Source organism: Salmo trutta, unplaced genomic scaffold (genome assembly GCF_901001165.1).
Source record: "Salmo trutta unplaced genomic scaffold, fSalTru1.1, whole genome shotgun sequence".
Lineage (NCBI taxonomy): Eukaryota > Metazoa > Chordata > Actinopteri > Salmoniformes > Salmonidae > Salmo > Salmo trutta.
The window spans coordinates 3278893-3298277 of record NW_021822911.1 but is presented as its reverse complement, the minus strand read 5'-3'; the positions used below and the strand labels follow the sequence as shown (position 1 = coordinate 3298277).

At 38.7% G+C, this 19385-nt stretch overlaps 1 protein-coding gene and 1 pseudogene across 1 annotated transcript in view; both read left to right on the top strand.

Moving 5' to 3' along the window:
* Positions 1-19385, top strand: part of LOC115186769 (tripartite motif-containing protein 16-like) — a 452306-nt gene that overhangs the window by 143146 nt on the left and 289775 nt on the right. The window lies entirely within an intron of this gene.
* LOC115186402 (zinc finger protein 239-like) overlaps positions 392-19385 on the top strand; it is a 103180-nt pseudogene continuing 84186 nt past the window's right edge.

The window sequence follows — 19385 nt, the reverse complement described above, 5'->3', positions numbered from 1 at the left end:
CAGCCCATATTCCTGGAACGGACAACGAGTGAGAGACATTGGGAGAGCAGCTAGCTAGCTAACGTTAGCAGGCTAACCACCTAACGGAGTGTAGCTATCTTGCCATTGCCTGCATTGTCGTTGTTGCCACGTGAGCAGGACAATATGAGTCGAGAGAGGGAAATGTTGTTGGATGAAATCGAACAGAGTTTATGGACTTTAACTGAGGACAATTTACGGCACTTGTGTGTACGTTGTGGAATAGGAGGTGTAGATGACTGAAGTAAAAGGAAAGAGCCATCGCGCTTTGCGATGCAAATTGATGGAAGATTACTGTGAGAAGGAGGATTTAATGGAATCAGAGGATGAGGGAATGTCTTGGCTGCTTCAACTGAAAGGCGAAATCAAAGGAATGTCGGACTCTGAGGATACTGTGAAAGTCTGCCTACAAGTCCCAGCCAGTCGGCGACAGCGAACCCAGCGGAGAGACGGGAGCTGCGGCAGAACGAAAAGAAGAGGGAGGGGCTCCTCAGCCCAGCAGAGAAGTGGTCTCAGCTCCAGAAAGGCACCCACCACAGAGAGAGAATGGAGTGAGTATGTCCAGTTAGAAAGACTTTAAAATTCATGGACAGATCGGAGATCAAAATCAAAAAGATAAGCTCAGTTTCAGCAGCCTAGAACATCGTATTGAAAATGGACGGAGAAAAGGATACCATGAATTAGAAATCATAGAAGCAGTAATCAGAGCTGTGAGCCCAGGGCTTAAGATGAGGAGTTATCTGGGGGACACATATCTTGAGGACACATTATGCAGAGAGGGATGCTACTGAACTGTATCACAAGTTGACTAAAGCAACACGGCCTTGGACTTCCTAGTCCGAGTCTTTAACCTGAGACAGAAAGTGTTATATCAGCCTCAGCTCGTGCCCAATCAGGACTGAAATATGGCACAGTTAGTCAAGAGTCAATGCCTGCAGGCCATTGTTACAGGATTAACAAATGATAATGTCAGGGCAGAGATGAGAGTGCATCTCCAGAATATTAACACTAGTGATGAACTGTTGCTTGAGAAAATGCAAATTGCCCAGGGCAATGAAAGCAAACGCATGCAAAAGGCCAGGATTTCCCGTAAGCTCACACTCACACGAGTGAACGAAGTATAGAGTGAGGATAACCGGGATAGAGGAAAGGAATGTGAAGAGGCAGAGCCCTCACAGACCACAGTCCGAAAACAAAATAAATATACTGCTCAAAAAAATAAAGGGAACACTTAAACAACACAATGTAACTCCAAGTCAATCACACTTCTGTGAAATCAAACTGTCCACTTAGGAAGCAACACTGATTGAAAATAAATTTCACATGCTGTTGTGCAAATGGAATAGACAACAGGTGGACATTATAGGCAATAAGCAAGACACCCCCAATAAAGGAGTGGTTCTGCAGGTGGAGACTATTCATTGCTATTCATTGTAAATGTTTGGAGGTCTATGTATCCATTATTGTAATATTGCTATTCATTGTAAATGTTTGGAGGTCTATGTATCCGTTATTGTAATATTGCTATTCATTGTAAATGTTTGGAGGTCTATGTATCCGTTATTGTAATATTGCTATTCATTGTAAATGTTTGTAGGTCTATGTATCCGTTATTGTAATATTGCTATTCATTGTAAATGTTTGGAGGTCTATGTAGCCGTTATTGTAATATTGCTATTCATTGTAAATGTTTGGAGGTCTATGTATCCATTATTGTAATATTGCTATTCATTGTAAATGTTTGTAGGTCTATGTATCCATTATTGTAATATTGCTATTCATTGTAAATGTTTGTAGGTCTATGTATCCATTATTGTAATATTGCTATTCATTGTAAATGTTTGGAGGTCTATGTATCCATTATTGTAATATTGCTATTTATTGTAAATGTTTGTATGTCTATGTATTCATTATTGTAATATATAATCTTCAGCATTAAAAATGTATTAAAACATGATCTTTAATTAAATCTCTCCTTTGTGTCCTCATGTTCACATTAATTTGATGTGTTCTATCATCATTTACAATGCTTATTGCTTCTGCATTGCTTTACGTTACAGACAAGTATACTGCTCAAAAAAATAAAGGAAACACTAAAATAACACATCCTAGATCTGAATGAATGATATAATCTTATTAAATACTTTTTTCTTTACATAGTTGAATGTGCTGACAACAAAAATCACACAAAAATAATCAATGGAAATCCAATTTATCAACCCATGGAGGTCTGGATTTGGAGTCACACTCAAAATTAAAGTGGAAAACCACACTACAGGCTGATCCAACTTTGATGTAATGTCCTTAAAACAAGTCAAAATGAGGCTCAGTAGTGTGTGTGGCCTCCACGTGCCTGTATGACCTCCCCACAACGCCTGGGCATGCTCCTGATGAGGTGGCGGATGGTCTCCTGAGGGATCTCCTCCCAGACCTGGACTAAAGCATCCGCCAACTCCTGGACAGTCTGTGGTGCAACGTGGCGTTGGTGGATGGAGTGAGACATGATGTCCCAGATGTGCTCAATTGGATTCAGGTCTGGGGAACGGGCGGGCCAGTTCATAGCATCAATGCCTTCCTCTTGCAGGAACTGCTGACACACTCCAGCCACATGAGGTCTAGCATTGTCTTCCATTAGGAGGAACCCAGGGCCAACCGCACAAGCATATGGTCTCACAAGGGGTCTGAGGATCTCATCTCGGTACCTAATAGCAGTCAGGCTACCTCTGGCGAGCACATGGAGGGCTGTGCGGCCCCCCAAAGAAATGCCACCCCACACCATGACTGACCCACCGCCAAACTGGTCATGCTGGAGGATGTTGCAGGCAGCAGAACGTTCTCCACGGCGTCTCCAGACTCTGTCACGTCTGTCACATGTGCTCAGTGTGAACCTGCTTTCATCTGTGAAGAGCACAGGGCGCCAGTGGCGAATTTGCCAATCTTGGTGTTCTCTGGCAAATGCCAAACGTCCTGCACGGTGTTGGGCTGTAAGCACAACCCCCACCTGTGGACGTCGGGCCCTCGAACCACCCTCATGGAGTCTGTTTCTGACCGTTTGAGCAGACACATGCACATTTGGGGTCTGCTGGAGGTCATTTTGCAGGGCTCTGGCAGTGCTCCTCTATGCACAAAGGCAGAGGTAGCGGTCCTGCTGCTGGGTTGTTGCCCTCCTACGGCCTCCTCCACGTCTCCTGATGTACTGGCCTGTCTCCTGGTAGCGCCTCCATGCTCTGGACACTACGCTGACAGACACAGCAAACCTTCTTGCCACAGCTCGCATTGATGTGCCATCCTGGATGAGCTGCACTACCTGAGCCACTTGTGTGGGTTGTAGACTCCGTCTCATGCTACCACTAGAGTGAAAGCACCGCCAGCATTCAAAAGTGACCAAAACATCAGCCAGGAAGCATAGGAACTGAGAAGTGGTCTGTGGTCTCCACCTGCAGAACCACTCCTTTATTGGGGGTGTCTTGCTTATTGCCTATAATGTCCACCTGTTGTCTATTCCATTTGCACAACAGCATGTGAAATTTATTTTCAATCAGTGTTGCTTCCTAAGTGGACAGTTGATTTCACAGAAGTGTGATTGACTTGGAGTTACATTGTGTTGTGTTAGTGTTCCCTTTATTTTTTGAGCAGTATATTTATTTTGTTTTCGGACTGTGGTCTGTGAGGGCTCTGCCTCTTCACATTCCTTTCCTCTATCCCGGTTATCCTCACTCTATACTTCGTTCACTCGTGTGAGTGTGAACTTACGGGAAATCCTGGCCTTTTGCATGCGTTCGCTTTCATTGCCCTGGGCAATTTGCATTTCTCAAGCAACAGTTCATCACTAGTGTTAATATTCTGGAGATGCACTCTCATCTCTGCCCTGACATTATCATTTGTTAATCCTGTAACAATGGCCTGCAGGCATTGACTCTTGACTAACTGTGCCATATTTCAGTCCTGCTTGGGCACGAGCTGAGGCTGATAACACTTTCTGTCTCAGGTTAAAGACTCGGACTAGGAAGTCCAAGGCAGTGTTGCTTTAGTCAACTTGTGATACAGTTCAGTAGCATCCCTCTCTGCATAATGTGTCCTCAAGATATGTGTCCCCCAGATAACTCCTCATCTTAAGCCCTGGGCTCACAGCTCTGATTACTGCTTCTATGATTTCTAATTCATGGTATCCTTTTCTCCGTCCATTTTCAATATGATGTTCTAGGCTGCTGAAGCTGAGCTTATCTTTTTGATTTTGATCTCCGATCTGTCCATGAATTTTAAAGTCTTTCTAACTGGACATACTCACTCCATTCTCTCTCTGTGGTGGGTGCCTTTCTGAAGCTGAGACCACTTCTCTGCTGGGCTGAGGAGCCCCTCCCTCTTCTTTTCGTTCTGCCGCAGCTCCCGTCTCTCCGCTGGGTTCGCTGTCGCCGACTGGCTGGGACTTGTAGGCAGACTTTCACAGTATCCTCAGAGTCCGACATTCCTTTGATTTCGCCTTTCAGTTGAAGCAGCCAAGACATTCCCTCATCCTCTGATTCCATTAAATCCTCCTTCTCACAGTAATCTTCCATCAATTTGAATCGCAAAGCGCGATGGCTCTTTCCTTTTACTTCAGTCATCTACAACTCCTATTCCACAACGTACACACAAGTGCCGTAAATTGTCCTCAGTTAAAGTCCATAAACTCTGTTCGATTTCATCCAACAACATTTCCCTCTCTCGACTCATATTGTCCTGCTCATGTGGCAACAACGACAATGCAGGCAATGGCAAGATAGCTACACTCCGTTAGGTGGTTAGCCTGCTAACGTTAGCTAGCTAGCTGCTCTCCCAATGTCTCTCACTCCAAACATTTACAATGAATAGCAATATTACAATAATGGATACATAGACCTACAAACATTTACAATGAATAGCAATATTACAATAATGGATACATAGACCTCCAAACATTTACAATGAATAGCAATATTACAATAATGGATACATAGACCTCCAAACATTTACAATGAATAGCAATATTACAATAATGGATACATAGACCTCCAAACATTACAATGAATAGCAATATTACAATAATGGATACATAGACCTACAAACATTTACAATGAATAGCAATATTACAATAATGGATACATAGACCTACAAACATTTACAATGAATAGCAATATTACAATAATGGATACATAGACCTACAAACATTTACAATGAATAGCAATATTACAATAATGGATACATAGACCTACAAACATTTACAATGAATAGCAATATTACAATAACGGCTACATAGACCTACAAACATTTACAATGAATAGCAATATTACAATAATGGATACATAGACCTACAAACATTTACAATGAATAGCAATATTACAATAATGGATACATAGACCTACAAACATTTACAATGAATAGCAATATTACAATAATGGATACATAGACCTACAAACATTACAATGAATAGCAATATTACAATAATGGATACATGGATCTACAACATTTACAATGAATAGCAATATTACGATAATGGATACATGGACCTACAAACATTTACAATGAATAGCAATATTACAGTAATGGATACATAGACCTCCAACATTTACAATGAATAGCAATATTACAATAATGGATACATAGACCTCCAAACATTTACAATGAATAGCAATATTACAATAATGGATACATAGACCTCCAAACATTTACAATGAATAGCAATATTACAATAATGGATACATAGACCTACAAACATTTACAATGAATAGCAATATTACAATAATGGCTACATAGACCTCCAAACATTTACAATGAATAGCAATATTACAATAATGGATACATAGACCTCCAAACATTTACAATGAATAGCAATATTACAATAATGGATACATAGACCTCCAAACATTTACAATGAATAGCAATATTACAATAATGGATACATAGACCTACACACATTTACAATGAATAGCAATATTACAATAATGGATACATAGACCTCCAAACATTTACAATGAATAGCAATATTACAATAATGGATACATAGACCTCCAAACATTTACAATGAATAGCAATATTACAATAACGGCTACATAGACCTCCAAACATTTACAATGAATAGCAATATTACAATAACGGCTACATAGACCTCCAAACATTTACAATGAATAGCAATATTACAATAATGGATACATAGACCTCCAAACATTTACAATGAATAGCAATATTACAATAATGGATACATAGACCTCCAAACATTTACAATGAATAGCAATATTACAATAATGGATACATTATTACCAAACAAATCAAATTTAAATTTGTCACATGTGCCAAATACAACAGGTGACCTTACTGTCAAATGCTGAATACAAGCTCTTAAACCAACAATACAGTTAACCTGTTGAGGCCACGGGTTAGCAATGAACCCTGAGACGGGATTGCTAGCAAGGCTGGAAATTCAAAACATCAAAAATCTAATAATTTCAATTTCTCAAACAATCAACTATTTTACACCATTTAAAAGATAAACATCTCCTTAATCTAACCACATTGTTCGATTTTCAAAGAGGCTTTACGGCAAAAGCATAAAGTTAGATTATGTTAGGACAGTACATAGCCACAAAAGTACAAACATCCATTTTCAATTCAAGGTCAGGCGTCACCAAAAGCAGAAACCAGCTAAAATTATGCACCAACCTTTGACAATCTCCATCAGATGACACTCCTAGGACATTATGTTATACAATACATGCATTTTTTGTTCCATCAAGTTCATATTTATATCCAAAACCGCATTTTACAGTAGCGGTGAAATTCTGATTTTTTTTCTTCTCTGAAATGCTTCCGGTGAACAACGTTACAATTTTCAAAATTACTATTCGAAAACATTGGTAAATTATAATATTGTCATTCAAATAATTATAGTTTAACATTTCGTAAATGATACTGTCTTGCCAGATTTCAAAATAACTTTACTGGGAAATCACAAGTTGCAATAAACCAGGTGCTGTGCTAAGAACAATAAGCTAGCCTAATTAGCTTAGCATCATCTTGTAACCATGTAATATCAATAATACTATTCTTGAGGGTTGAAGACAGCGAAAAAGTATCATTAAGTAAATGGGACTTTTCAATTCTTGAATACAAATCTTAATGAACATGAATTTAAATACAATTGACTTGAGGATCAGAGCATGCAGGCTGACTGGCTAGCCCTGAAGGCCCTCTGCCTCTACCTCTGTGTGGTTCATAGGCACTCACATAGGCACTCACACAAAACAATATCCCACATCGCAGGTGGGACAAAAAGGACACACTAAGTATGATCCCCAATAAGAGGTAACGATTATCAGCTGCCTCCAATTGGGAACCATATACACACACCAACATAGAAATATAATACCTAGAAACCCCCCTAGTCACGCCCTGACCTAAAACACCATAGAGAACCCCGAGGGCTCTCTATGGTCAGGGCGTGACACAAGCTGAATATTGAATATAACTGTGATTTCTGTGGAATGGAAAAGGAGACCATTTTTGCATTTGTTTTTACCTGTATTTATAGCAGAATGTTTTGGATTGACATACAGAATTTTGTTACAAAATAAATTGGGCCGGTTGTACTATTTAATGGTTTTGATATAATGATTTATTTCAGAAATTCTGACGGATAAAGATGTAGCATATTTAATTCAACTGCTAATAATACTAGGTACATTTCATATTCACAAATGCCAATGGCCTAATTCAAAACCTAACTTTTTTCACTTTATAAATGAGTTTAAACAATATGGCATCACTAACTATAATGAAAAACAAAAAGGCAATTCAAACTTGTAGTCTTAATGAATATGATTTGTTTGTTTAGGATTCCTGGCAATGTAAATAGTTTGTTAGTACGCTTGTTTGCATGTGACTATTCTTCTTTTGTTTGATGATATTTGTTAATAAAGAAAAGTAAAAAAGAGTGCCCTGTAAAAGTTGAAGTCATATTGAACAACTACCAGAGAGAACCTTCTCTACATAGGAATTGCATACCATATTTTTTCCCATACATCAAAATAATACTTTATTGTCAATCAGCAATTACTTACTTAGATAAGGCCTCAACAAGGCCCCAGTTAATGGTTGAAAATAACTTATGTCAGTGCCAATGAGTTACACTGAGTGTTAAAATATTAAGATCACCTGCTCTTTCCATGACATATGCTGACCAGGTGAATCCAGGTTAACGCTATAATCCCTTATGGATGTCACTAGTTAAATCCACTTAAATAAGTATAGATAAAGAGGAGGAGAAAGGTTTAAAAAAATATTGTAAGGCTTGAGACAATTGAGACATGGATTGTGTATGTGTGCCATTTAAAGGGTGATATTTACATGCCTTTCAACGGGGCATGGTTGTATGTGCCAGGGGTACCAGTTTGTGTCAAGAACTGCAATGCTGCTGGGTTTTTTACGCTCAACAGTTTCCCGTGTGTATGAAGAATGGTTCACCACTCAAAAGACAATTTGACACAACTGTGGGAAGCATTGGAGTCAACATGGGCCAGCATCCCTGTGAATGTGTTTTACACTCAGTACATTAATAGTATTGGTACCGTGTTCTTGCCGTAACCTGTAAAGCTGGAGCAGCCTGCGAGGCAGGGGGAGGTGTAGGTGATGCCATTGTCTGAACACACAGGGTCCCACTCCCCAGCCAAGCAGGAGCAGTCTCTGTTACACTCTGACAACAGGCTGCCATCGTACACCAGGGGACCTGGGGGACAGAGAAAATGGCTGGTAATAATGATGTTTAAATAATTGTGTCTGAACTATCATTGACATAGGCATAGGCATACTGTATATACTGTAATGACCAGGCTAGATGCATAAAGGGAATACTAGTTGGTGTCTGTATATGGTTAGAGATACTGTATATACTGTAATGACCGGCTAGATCATAAAGGGATCCTAGTTGGTGTCTGTATATGGTAGAGATACTGTATATACTGTAATGACCTGGCTAGATAATAAAGGGGATACTAGTTGGTTCTGTATATGGTAGAGATACGTATATACTGTAATGACCTGGCTAGATCATAAAGGGGATACTAGTTGGTGTCTGTATATGTTAGAGATACTGTATATACTGTAATGACCTGGTTAGATCATAAAGGGGATACTAGTTGGTGTCTGTATATGGTAGAGATACTGTATATACTTTAATGACCTGGCTAGATTATAAAGGGGATACTAGTTGGTGTCTGTATATGGTAGAGATACTGTATATACTGTAATGACCTGGCTAGATCTAAAGGGGATACTAGTTGGTGTCTGTATATGTTAGAGATACTGTATATACTGTAATGACCTGGCTAGATCATAAGGGGATACTAGTTGGTGTCTGTATATGGTAGGATACTGTATATACTGTAATGACCTGGCTAGATCATAAAGGGGATACTAGTTGGTGTCTGTATATGGTAGAGATACTGTATATCTGTAATGACCTGGCTAGATCATAAAGGGGATACTAGTTGGTGTCTGTATATGGTAGATACTGTATATACTGTATGACCTGGCTAGATCATAAAGGGGATACTAGTTGGTGTCTGTATATGGTAGAGATACTGTATTACTGTAATGACCTGGCTAGATCATAAAGGGGATACTAGTTGGTGTCTGTATGGTAGAGATACTGTATATACTGTAATGACCTGGCTAGATCATAAAGGGGATACTAGTTGGTGTCTGTATGGTAGAGATACTGTATACTGTAATGACCTGGCTAGATCATAAAGGGGATACTAGTTGGTGTCTGTATATGGTAGAGATACTGTATATACTGTAAACCTGGCTAGATCATAAAGGGGATACTAGTTGGTGTCTGTATATGGTAGAGTTACTGTATATACTGTAATGACCTGGCTAGATCATAAGGGGATACTAGTTGGTGTCTGTATATGGTAGAGATACTGTATATACTGTAATGACCTGGCTAGATCATAAAGGGGATACTAGTTGGTGTCTGTGTATGGTAGAGATACTGTATATGCTGTAAAGACCTGGCTAGATCATAAAAGGGATACTAGTTGGTGTCTGTATATGTTAGAGATACTGTATATACTGTAATGACCTGGCTAGATCATAAAGGGATACTAGTTGGTGTCTGTATATGGTAGAGATACTGTATATGCTGTAATGACCTGGCTAGATCATAAAGGGGATACTAGTTGGTGTCTGTATATGGTAGAGATACTGTATATACTGTAATGACCTGGCTAGATCATAAAGGGGATACTAGTTGGTGTCTGTATATGTTAGAGATACTGTACTATGTAATGACCTGGCTAGATCATAAAGGGGATACTAGTTGGTGTCTGTATATGGTAGAGATACTGTATATACTGTAATGACCTGGCTAGATCATAAAGGGGATACTAGTTGGTGTCTGTATATGGTAGATTATACTGTATATTCTGTATGACCTGGCTAGATCATAAAGGGGATACTAGTTGGTGTCTGTATAGGTAGAGATACTGTATATACTGTATGACCTGGCTAGATCATAAAGGGGGATACTAGTTGGTGTCTGTATATGGTAGAGATTCTGTATATACTGTAATGACCTGGCTAGATCATAAAGGGGATACTAGTTGGTGTCTGTGTATGGTAGAGATACTGTATAGCTGTAATGACCTGGCTAGATCATAAAGGGGATACTAGTTGGTGTCTGTATATGGTAGAGATACTGTATATACTGTAATGACCTGGCTAGATCATAAAGGGGATACTAGTTGGTGTCTGTATATGGTAGAGATACTGTATATACTGTAAAAACCTGGCTAGATCAGAAAGGGGATACTAGTTGGTGTCTGTGTATGGTAGAGATACTGTATATACTGTAATGACCTGGCTAATCATAAAGGGGATACTAGTTGGTGTCTGTATATGGTAGAGATACTGTGATATACTGTAATGACCATGGCTAGATCATAAAGGGATACTAGTTGGTGTCTGTGTATGGTAGAGATACTGTATATACTGTAATGCCTGTATAGATCATAAAGGGATACTAGTTGGTGTCTGTATATGGTAGAGATACTGTATATACTGTAATGACTGGCTAGATCATAAAGGGATACTAGTTGGTGTCTGTATATGGTAGAGATACTGTATATGCGTAATGACCTGGCTAGATCATAAAGGGGATACTAGTTGGTGTCTGTATATGGTAGAGATATGTATATACTGTAATGACCTGGCTAGATCAACAGGGATACTAGTTGGTGTCTGTATATGTAGAGATACTGTATATCTGTAATGACCGGCTAGATCAATAAAGGGATACTAGTGGTGTATGTATATGGTAGAGATACTGTATATACTGTAATGACCTGGCTAGATCATAAAGGGGATACTAGTGGTGTCTGTATATGGTAGAGATACTGTATATACTGTAATGACCTGGCTAGATCATAAAGGGGGATACTAGTTGGTGTCTGTATATGGTAGATTATACTGTATATTCTGTAATGACCTGGCTAGATCATAAAGGGATACTAGTTGGTGTCTGTATATGGTAGATTATACTGTATATACTGTAATGACCTGGCTAGATCATAAAGGGGATACTAGTTGGTGTCTGTATATGGTAGAGGATACTGTATATACTGTAATTGACCTGGCTAGATCATAAAGGGGATACTAGTGGTGTCTTGTATATGGTAGAGATACTGTATATACTGTAATGACCTGGCTAGATCATAAAGGGGATACTAGTTGGTGTCTGTATATGGTAGAGTATACTGTATATACTGTAATGACCTGGCTAGATCATAAAGGGGATACTAGTTGGTGTCTGTATATGGTAGAGATACTGTATATACTGTAATGGACCTGTTAGATCATAAAGGGGATACTAGTTGGTGTCTGTATATGGTAGAGATACTGTATATACTGTAATGACCTGGCTAGATCATAAAGGGGATACTAGTTGGTGTCTGTATATGTAGAGATACTGTATATACTGTAATGACCTGGCTAGATCATAAAGGGGATACTAGTTGGTGTCTGTATATGTTAGAGATACTGTATATACTGTAATGACCTGGCTAGATCATAAAGGGGATACTAGTTGGTGTCTGTATATGGTAGAGATACTGTATATACTGTAATGACCTGGCTAGATCATAAAGGGGATACTAGTTGGTGTCTGTATATGGTAGAGATACTGTATATACTGTAATGACCTGGCTAGATCATAAAGGGGATACTAGTTGGTGTCTGTATATGGTAGAGATACTGTATATACTGTAATGACCTGGCTAGATCATAAAGGGGATACTAGTTGGTGTCTGTATATGGTAGAGATACTGTATATACTGTAATGACCTGGCTAGATCATAAAGGGGATACTAGTTGGTGTCTGTATATGGTAGAGATACTGTATATACTGTAATGACCTGGCTAGATCATAAAGGGGATACTAGTTGGTGTCTGTATATGGTAGAGATACTGTATATACTGTAATGACCTGGCTAGATCATAAAGGGGATACTAGTTGGTGTCTGTATATGGTAGAGATACTGTATATGCTGTAATGACCTGGCTAGATCATAAAGGGGATACTAGTTGGTGTCTGTATATGGTAGAGATACTGTATATACTGTAATTGACCTGGCTAGATCATAAAGGGGATACTAGTTGGTGTCTGTATATGGTAGAGATACGTATATACTGTAATGACCTGGCTAGATCATAAAGGGGATACTAGTTGGTGTCTGTATATGTAGAGATACTGTATATACTGTAATGACCTGGCTAGATCATAAAGGGGATACTAGTTGGTGTCTGTATATGGTAGAGATACTGTATATACTGTAATGACCTGGCTAGATCATAAAGGGGATACTAGTTGGTGTCTGTATATGGTAGAGATACTGTATATACTGTAATGACCTGGCTAGATCATAAAGGGGATACTAGTTGGTGTCTGTATATGGTAGAGATACTGTATATACTGTAATGACCTGGCTAGATCATAAAGGGGATACTAGTTGGTGTCTGTATATGGTAGAGATACTGTATATACTGTAATGACCTGGCTAGATCATAAAGGGGATACTAGTTGGTGTCTGTATATGGTAGAGATACTGTATATACTGTAATGACCTGGCTAGATCATAAAGGGGATACTAGTTGGTGTCTGTATATGGTAGAGATACTGTATACTGTATGACCTGGCTAGATCATAAAAGGGGATACTAGTTGGTGTCTGTATATGGTAGATATACTGTATATACTGTAATGACCTGGCTAGATCATAAAGGGGATACTAGTTGGTGTCTGTATATGGTAGAGATACTGTATATACTGTATGGACCTGGCTAGATCATAAAGGGGATACTAGTTGGTGTCTGTATATGGTAGAGATACTGTATATACTGTAATGACCTGGCTAGATCATAAAGGGATACTAGTTGGTGTCTGTATATGGTAGAGATACTGTATATACTGTAATGACCTGGCTAGATCATAAAGGGGATACTAGTTGGTGTCTGTGATATGGTAGAGATACTGTATATACTGTAATGACCTGCTAGATCATAAAGGGGATACTAGTTGGTGTCTGTATATGGTAGAGATACTGTATATACTGTAATGACCTGGCTAGATCATAAAGGGAGATACTAGTTGGTGTCTGTGTATGGTAGAGATACTGTATATGCTGTATACGACCTGGCTAGATCATACAAGGGATACTAGTGGTGTCTGTATATGTTAGAGATACTGTATATACTGTAATGACCTGGCTAGATCATAAAGGGGATACTAGTTGGTGTCTGTATATGGTAGAGATACTGTATATGACTGTAATGACCTGGCTAGATCATAAAGGGGATACTAGTTGGTGTCCTGTATATGGTAGAGATACTGTATATACGTAATGACCTGGCTAGATCATAAAAGGGGATACTAGTTGGTGTCTGTATATGGTAGAGATACTGTATATACTGTAATGACCTGGCTAGATCATAAAGGGGATACTAGTTGGTGTCTGTATATGGTAGAGATACTGTATATACTGTAATGACTGCTAGATCATAAAGGGGATACTAGTGGTGTCTGTATATGGTAGATACTGTATATTCTGTAATGACCTGGCTAGATCATAAAGGGGATACTAGTTGGTGTCTGTATATGGTAGAGATACTGTATATACTGTAATGACCTGGCTAGATCATAAAGGGGATACTAGTTGGTGTCTGTATATGGTAGAGATACTGTATATACTGTAATGACCTGGCTAGATCATAAAGGGGATACTAGTTGGTGGTCTGTATATGGTAGAGATACTGTATATACTGTAATGACCTGGCTAGATCATAAAGGGGATACTAGTTGGTGTCTGTATATGGTAGAGATACTGTATATACTGTAATGACCTGGCTAGATCATAAAGGGGATACTAGTTGGTGTCTGTATATGGTAGAGATACTGTATATACTGTAATGACCTTGCTAGATCATAAAGGGGATACTAGTTGGTGTCTGTATATGGTAGAGATACTGTATATACTGTAATGTCCTGGCTAGATCATAAAGTGGATACTAGTTGGTGTCTGTATATGGTAGAGATACTGTATATACTGTAATGACCTGGCTAGATCATAAAGGGGATACTAGTTGGTGTCTGTATATGGTAGAGATACTGTATATACTGTAATGACCTGGCTAGATCATAAAGGGATACTAGTTGGTGTCTGGTATGGTAGAGATACTGTATATACTGTAATGACCTGGCTAGATCATAAAGGGGATACTAGTGGTGTCTGTATATGGTAGAGATACTGTATATACTGTAATGACCTGGCTAGATCATAAAGGGGATACTAGTTGGTTGTCTGTATATGGTAGAGATACTGTATATACTGTAATGGACCTGGCTAGATCATAAAGGGGATACTACGTTGGTGTCTGTATATGGTAGAGATACTGTATATACTGTAATGACCTGGCTAGATCATAAAGGGGATACTAGTTGGTGTCTGTATATGGTAGAGATACTGTATATACTGTAATGACCTGGCTAGATCATAAAGGGGATACTAGTTGGTGTCTGTATATGGTAGAGATACTGTATATACTGTAATGACCTGGCTAGATCATAAAGGGGATACTAGTTGGTGTCTGTATATGGTAGATATACTGTATATACTGTAATGACCTGGCTAGATCATAAAGGGGATACTAGTGGTGTCTGTATATGGTAGAGATACTGTATATACTGTAATGACCTGGCTTAGATCATAAAGGGGATACTAGTTGGTGTCTGTATATGGTAGAGATACTGTATATACTGTACTTGACCTGGCTAGATCATAAAGGGGATACTAGTTGGTGTCTGTATATGGTAGAGATACTGTATATACTGTAATGACCTGGCTAGATCATAAAGGGGATACTAGTTGGTGTCTGTATATGGTAGAGATACTGTATATACTGTAATGGACCTGGCTAGATCATAAAGGGGATACTAGTTGGTGTCTGTATATGGTAGAGATACTGTATATACTGTAATGACCTGCTAGATCATAAAGGGGATACTGTTGGTGTCTGTATATGGTAGAGATACTGTATATACTGTAATGACCTGGCTAGATCATAAAGGGTATAGTTGGGGTCTGGTATATGGTAGAGTACTGTATATACTGTAATTGACCTGCAGATCTAAGGATTATTGGTGTCTGTATATGGTAGAGATACGTATATACTGTAATGACCTGGCTAGATCATAAAGGGGATACTAGTTGGTTGTATGTATATGGTAGAGATACTGTATATACTGTAATGGCCTGTATAGATCATAAAGGGGATACTGTTGTGTCTGTATATGTAGAGATACTGTATATACTGTACTGACCTGGCTAGATCATAAAGGGGATACTAGTGGTGTCTGTATATGTTAGAGATACTGTATATACTGTAATGACCTGGCTAGATCATAAAGGGGATACTAGTTGGTGTCTGTATTGGTAGAGATACTGTATATACTGTAATGACCTGGCTAGATCATAAAGGGGATATCGTTTGGTGTCTGTCTATGGTTAGAGATACTGTATATACTGTAATGACCTGGCTAGATCATAAAGGGATACTAGTTGGGTCTGTATATGTTAGAGATACTGTATATACTGTAATGACCTGGCTAGATCATAAAGGGGATACTAGTGGTGTCTGTATATGGTAGAGATACTGTATATACTGTAATGACCTGGCTAGATCATAAAGGGGATACTAGTTGGTGTCTGTATATGGTAGAGATACTGTATATTACTGTAATGACTGGCTAGATCATAAAGGGGATACTAGTTGGTGTCTGTAATGGTAGATTACAGTATATACTGTAATGACCTGGCTAGATCATAAAGGGGATACTAGTTGGTGGTCGTGTATAGGGTAGAGATACTGTAATATGCTGTAAGTGCCTGGCTAGATGCATAAAGGGGATACTAGTTGGTGTCTGTATATGTTAGAGATACTGATAATATACTGTAATGACATGCTAGATTCCATAAAGGGATACTAGGTTGGTGTCTGTATATGTTAGAGATACTGTATATACTGTAATGACCTGGCTTAGATCATAAAGGGATACTAGTTGGTGCTCTGTAGTATGGTTAGAGATACTGTATTATGCCTTTAATGACCTGGCTAGCTTCATAAGGGGATACTGAGTTGGTGTCTGTTATTGGTAGAGATACTGTATATACGTGTAAATGTGACCTGGCTAGATCATTAAAGGGCGATACTGAGTTGGTGTCTGTATATGTTAGAGCTACTGTATATACTGTAATGACCTGGCTAGATCATAAAGGGGATACTAGTTGGTGTCTGTATATGTAGAGATACTGTATACTGTAATGACCTGGCTAGATCATAAAGGGATACTAGTTGGTGTCTGTATATGGTAGAGATACTTATACTGTAATGACCTGGCTAGATCATAAAGGGGATACTAGTTGGTGTCTGTATATGGTAGAGATACTGTATATACTGTAATGACCTGGCTAGATCATAAAGGGATACTAGTTGGTGTCTGTGTATGGTAGAGATACTGTATATACTGTAATGACCTGGCTAGATCATAAAGGGGATACTAGTGGTGTCTGTATATGTAGAGATACTGTATATACTGTAATGACCTGGCTAGATCATAAAGGGGATACTAGTTGGTGTCTGTATATGGTAGAGATACTGTATTACTGTAATGACCTGGCTAGATCATAAAGGGGATACTAGTTGGTGTCTGTATATGGTAGAGATACTGTTATACTGTAATGACCTGGCTAGATCATAAAGGGGATTACTAGTTGGTGTCTGTATATGGTAGAGATACTGTATCTACTGTAATGACTGGCTAGATCATAAAGGGGATACTAGTGTGTCTGTATTTATGGTAGAGATACTGTATATAGCTGTAATGACCTGGCTAGATCATAAAGGGGATACTAGTTGGTGTCTGTATATGGTAGAGATACTGTATATACTGTAATGACCTGGCTAGATCATAAAGGTAGTACTAGTTGGTGTCTGTATATGGTAATAGATACTGTATCTCTGTAATGACCGGCTAGATCATAAAGGGGATACTAGTTGGTGTCTGTATATGGTAGAGATACTGTATATACTGTAATGACCTGGCTAGATCCTAAAGGGGATACTAGTTGGTGTCTGTATATGTTAGAGATACGTATAGACTGTAATTGACTGGCTAGATCATAAAGGGGATACTAGTTGGTGTCTGTATATGGTAGAGATACTGTATATACTGTAATGACCTGGCTAGATCATAAAGGGGATACTAGTTGGTGTCTTGTATATGGTAGAGATACTGTATATACTGGTAATGACCTGGCTAGATCATAAGGGGATACTAGTTGGTGTCTGTATATGGTAGAGATACTGTATATACTGTAATGACCTGGCTAGATCATAAAGGGGATACTAGTTGGTGTCTGTATATGGTAGAGATACTGTATATACTGTAATGACCTGGCTAGATCATAAAGGGGATACTAGTTGGTGTCTGTATATGGTAGAGATACTGTATATACTGTAATGACCTGGCTAGATCATAAAGGGGATACTAGTTGGTGTCTGTATATGGTAGAGATACTGTATATACTGTAATGACCTGGCTAGATCATAAAGGGGATACTAGTTGGTGTCTGTATATGGTAGAGTACTGTTATACTGTATGACCTGGCTAGATCATAAAGGGGATACTAGTTGGTGTCTGTATATGGTAGAGATACTGTATATACTGTAATGACCTGGCTAGATCATAAAGGGGATACTAGTTGGTGTCTGTATATGGTAGAGATACTGTATACTGTAATGACCTGGCTAGATCATAAAGGGATACTAGTTGGTGTCGTATATGGTAGAGATACTTGTATATGCTGTAATGACCTGGCTAGATTCATAAAGGGGATTACTAGTTGGTGTATGTATATGTTAGAGATACTGTATATACTGTAATGACCTGGCTAGATCCATAAAGGGGATACTAGTTGGTGTCTGTATATGGTAGAGAACTGTATATACTGTAATGACCTGGCTAGATCATAAGGGGATACTAGTTGGTGTCTGTATATGGTAGAGATACTGTATATACTGTAATGACCTGGCGTAGATCATAACGGGAGTACTAGTTGGTGTCTGTATATGTAGAGATATGTATATACTGTAATTGACCTGGCTAGATCATAAAGGGGATACTAGTTGGTGCTGTATATTGGTAGAGATACTGTATATACTGTAATGACCTGGCTAGATCATAAATGGGGAATACTAGTTGGTGTCTTTGGTAATATGGTAGGATTATACTGATATTCTGGTAATGACCTGGCTAGAGATCAGTTAAAGGGTGTTTGATACTAGTTGGTGGTCTGTATATGGTAGAGATACTGTATATCTGTAATGACCTGGCTAGATCATAAAGGGGATACTAGTTGGTGTCTGTATATGGTAGAGATACTGTATATACTGTAATGACCTGGCTAGATCATAAAGGGGATACTAGTTGGTGTCTGTATATGGTAGAGATACTGTATATACTGTAATGACCTGGCTAGATCATAAAGGGATACTAGTTGGTGTCTGTATATGGTAGAGATACTGTATATACTGTAATGACCTGGCTAGATCATAAAGGGGATACTAGTTGGTGTCTGTATATGGTAGGATACTGTATATACTGTAATGACCTGGCTAGATCATAAAGGGGATACTAGTTGGTGTCTGTATATGTAGAGATACTGTATATACTGTAATGACCTGGCTAGATCATAAGGGGATAACTAGTTGGTCTGTGTATGGTAGAGATACTGTATATACTGT